Consider the following 4,865-nt stretch of genomic DNA (forward strand, 5'->3'; position numbering starts at 1 on the left):
CCGCGGTGTGGGCGGCCCTTCGAGAGCTCTCCGCTGCGGCAGGAGCGGGTGTGAGGGAAGGGCAAAAGGCCACGACCCCCCGGCCGGCTGCGCATCTTCCTCTGCTCCTCGCCCGCCGTGTGTTGGTTCCAGTTAATGAACACACCCAAAGCGACCCTCACCTGCTTCCTCTGCAGGTGAGAGGGTGGCTGGGCCAGGGAGGATGTGCAGCTGCCCATCATTCCTCGCCCGCCGTGTGTTGGTTCCAGTTAATGAACACACCCAAAGCGACCCTCACCTGCTTCCTCTGCAGGTGAGAGGGTGGCTGGGCCAGGGAGGATGTGCAGCTGCCCATCATCGGCGGATGCTTGGCACCATTTTTTAGCAGGTTTCATTGCTTTAATGTAGCGGTAAAGGCACAGATTTGGGGATTTGCCTGTTCTTTGGACCAGAGCGATAACCTGGTGATCACGGGCAGCCTCACAAGGCTGCAGTACCCGATACTATTGTATCGTTTTCTGAGGGTAAATGTTTCTTACCATTTCTGAAGTCTGCCTCCCTGCTGATACTAACAGCCTGATCCCTGCGAGGGGAGCAGCACGGGTGTAAGCCTAAGGATGTCATGTCACAGTTAATGCAAGCCAGCCCATGTCGGTATTGCCACCAAAAGGGGCAGTCCTGCCTTCCTCCCTGATCACGGCTGTGCTGTCTTGTCTGTTATTTACAGGCAACACTGCTTATGTTGCCATCTGCCAAGGCAAGCCTGCAATCTAATCTGGCAGAAAGCCAGTTATACCCCTCCAAAAAATTACAAATACTCAGCTGGATCAAGTTCCTGAGCTAGCTGACCCTGCAGAGCTGCTGGAGATACGCAGTCAGAGGCAGGAGGGCAAAAGAGGCAGAGGACATGCAGGGGCAGGACCAGCACATTTTGATCCCAGTGTCTGAGCTGTGTTCTGCATGCAGCTCCACCACTGCAGTGAGTCCTTACTGCTGGAACTGCCTTGTGACAGTTCTAAGAATGTCCCACTGACGATGATCTTGTGATTGCTCCCAATAATGACACGTGGTTTCTCTGGAAAATGTCAATTTTCCTACTTTAACGTAGCAGCATGAAGTTGTATCTCACAGTAAGGTTCTCAGAAATGTTAACTAACACAAGTGAAAGAGCAGGGATTGAAACTAAAAGCTCAGTTTTGCCTCTTAAACAATACATCATGTGTGAATGTGTCACTTGTATATCTACGGATTTTGCTTCCCTCAAAATCATATGGAGATTCTTATGTCTTTGTGAGTATTTTAGAACTGGAGCCAAAATCGTGATGAATTTGTACCAGCTGCAACTCTGGCTTCCCCTTTTTCCAGATTTCTTCCAACTTGCCTGCCCGTGACATCAATTCCTGCTGTTTTTTCACATACCCCACAGCATAGAAGCTGTGCAGAACTTTCACAGCCCAACACTTCTTGGGGAGAACAGATCATGAGCAGCCTGTTCCCAGCACCACCATAATATCCCTTCCCACAGCACTATATACTTCTTATCACATTAACACATTAACTGCTTTGTCTGAGGCTTGTGTACCCCAGATAGGAAACTGTGACACAGAGAAAGTTGATTATTTAGTCATAATCAGTTTTGGGATTTTTTCTCCATTGTTTTTTTAAGTAATGCTTGAGTCTAGTGGGGCTGCTTCCTATTGGCAGAGGGTACCCATACTACTGCTGACCTACTTTGAAAAGCAGTTGCTCCCACCAGAGCAATACCAGTGTCACCGTGGTTGGACCCTCAGAGGGAAGGTTTAGTAAGCATTGGTTTACTTTTTGCCAAGATCTGAGTCAGCAGGAATCCCTCACAGTATTTAAGGATCATAGGATAATTCAGGTTGGAAGGGATCTCAGCAGGTCATCTAGTTCAGCCAGACAATCAGAAGTTAATACATTTGTTAGTAAGGCAAAAAAATGGGAGCCAGGAGTGTGAAATTCCATAACATTTCCTGTTGCCACAGTCAGGCAAAGTCCAGCAAATCTGGCTGGAGTGATACCAGAAATACTGCTTCCCTGGCCATCTTTTCTGCCTCCTTACTGAAGGTTCCTGCCTCCACAACAGTCCCTGGTTTAATACAATTAAGACATTAAAGTCACCTCTATCAACAGTTTAAGCTCATTTGCTGGGCCTTGTATTGAAGCAGCTGGGACTAGTGTGTATGTTTCATTCCACCGACTGCTGTGAGGCAGGAATCTCAGGCAAGAGAAGGTAAGAAATTGCTGGGAGGGGATGTGACACTGAAGCCTGTTCCTCTATGAGTATATTCTCGTGGCTTACATCTTTTCATTTGTTGATAGAGGCTATAAACCTGGCAGTTCTGGATATTGGTGGTGTGTCACGATATTGGTGGGTGTCAGTGGCTGTGGTTAGGCGGGCTCTAGCTGTGTTGGTGCAGGAGAGCATTACTCACAGCCAAACCCCAGAGACTTATGCCCCTTTCCAGCAATGTGCAAATCTGCCAGCAGAGCTGATTGTGTGCCTTCTCTCTCTGATTTATTCTAGTCAGTTCAATCAGAAGCTGATATAAATTAATGTAAGTCTTTTGCCATGAACGTCTGATTTGGTTCAAAAGTGTCTCTTCAGCTGGAGTAATTGCAGACACTGTCAGATAAGTTTAAAGCTATACACTCTTAGGGTCTGTGTCAGATTAACAATACTGGCTTCTGAATTGATTTGGTTATCATTACATAAATTCCGTAGACTGTGTCTAACTCAGATGGCTGGCACAGGCTTTTAGCACAAGGTAGCAAAGAGCTTCATTTGTAACCTCCTCCCACACACAAAGTTCTGCAGGAGAAGGTTGAGAACATAGGAGATTTCTATGAAATATGAATTGCCGTTGGCTTTTGTCTTCCCTTCTCCTTGAAATTATATTTAAGTAGACTACAGGAATTATTGTGCCTTCATAATAATTTTTAATGCTCACATGTGAACAAAACTCTTTACCAAGACTTACAGGCTACATTCAGAAACGCTGCAATAATGGAAGGTGAAAAGCAATAGGGAAAAGAAGGTGCATGTTACATATCTATGGACATTAACCTTCCAAGGGAAGTTATGCACAACTCAGTAAAGGCATCAGTAGACTGACACTCTTAATTTTCATACACACATAGTAATTGGTCTTCTGCATAGATATTTATATGGTATGATTTTTATCAGTATGACACATCTACCAATTTCTCTCCTAGGAAAGAACCTCAGAGTCTGAACCTTGAGAAATTGTGATGGAGTGGCAACACAGGAGGATTTAGACAACATCTCACACAAGGTACATCACAAAATGCTGTGTATTGTTAATAGGGAATAGTTCAAGGAAAAACAGTTGATTTTCAAATTAGATTTCAGTTAAGGCAGAAAGTGAGAGTAGGAACGGACACGGGTGTTTGTGTTTATCTGGTCAAATGTGAACATCTGTCTTACAGACCTTTGCCTCTGAGTTAGCTTTCCTCTAAGCTTTTTTCATGGTAGAGAGAGATAGGTACTTTGGGGATATAATTCCTGCTTTGATCAAGGTAGATGGTACCCTGAATGTGTTTAATTTTTTCCAGTGCTTATAGCAAACTCAGCTGATCAGCATAAATATAAGTGTTTGTTCTGTAGATGCCTAAAGGTAAGTGAGAGGAGTCCCACCAAAAGTGTTGCAGTGTTAAAGCGACAGAAAGAGAAAGCTGTCATGGCAGTTATGACTAGGTTGATTAAAATTATGAAAAACAAGCCAATGCCAGATTAATAGAAAATAGAAGCAGAAGACAGATCTTTGAGATGGGCTGAAGCAAGCTCATGGTAGGTTGAATAAAACAGTTCTGCTTTGAATCTGTGGTCATAAATTAGAAGAATTAACAAAAACTTGGGTATTGTGTTTCTTTTCTGTGTATACTTAACATGCGTAAGCATTTTGCATATATTGGAGCATTACTGTTTGGAGAATGAATAAGGAAGTAGTTTGCAGTAGTCAAAAAGAGAAGAAAATTTGGAAAGAAACCTCAAATAAAGTAGAGTCAGACCCGAGGAGCTGCGTATCAGCAACTGTTAAGTGAAAACCAAGGCAGAGAAAGGAAAGTTTATTCACATCATTGCAGTCCTGTGGCAGGCCACTAGGCAGTATCAAGTGGCAGTTTCGTTGATCTGTCTGCTGGGGTTGACAACTGAGAGGAAATCACAGTTAAGCAAAAAAATGTTCAGCATTCGGTAACTCTTTCATGGTACAGTGTGAGTTTTGGGCTGGTTTGCTACGCTTTTGATACTTCTGGAACTGCACACAGTCTGTCCCACTGCAGTCATTTTGGCCAATTTCAAGTACATTTGCAAAAGGATGACTGACGGTCTTATTAGTAACTGAGTTACTTTTAGTTCTGTAGTAAGCAGCATGGTAGGAAAGATGGGCTCAGCTGGTGCCCCTGCTGAGCACAAGGTAGGCAGAAGTTGGCTATTAAAGATACCTTCTGGAGACAAGCTGCCTAGTCTGCATGCATAAAACGACCCACAGCTGCACTTTTAGTGCTACTTGAAGCACCTACTTCTGTGCACAGTTGCAATACCACGTGTGACCTATAGGCAGCTGTTTTATTGAGGTGATGAGAGCTAAGTGGAAATGGATTCAAAACCATAGGAAACTAGGCTTTGATAGTTTGAACCAGTTACAGCAGTTGAGCCCATAAACTCAGGCACAGCCATTAATTTTAAGTCATGCTGGTATATACTCCTTCCCCTGTAGATCCTTCTCTGACTTAAAAGTGACAGTTTCAAATAAAAGAGTGTCATGGTTTGGGCCTGACCCGACAACACAGAACCAGCCCCGTGGCTGCTCACTCACCCCTACACACACACACACACACAC

The sequence above is a fragment of the Chaetura pelagica genome, unplaced genomic scaffold (assembly GCF_000747805.2).
Source record: "Chaetura pelagica isolate M959 unplaced genomic scaffold, ChaPel_1.0 scaffold269, whole genome shotgun sequence".
In the NCBI taxonomy this organism is placed as follows: Eukaryota; Metazoa; Chordata; class Aves; order Apodiformes; family Apodidae; genus Chaetura; species Chaetura pelagica.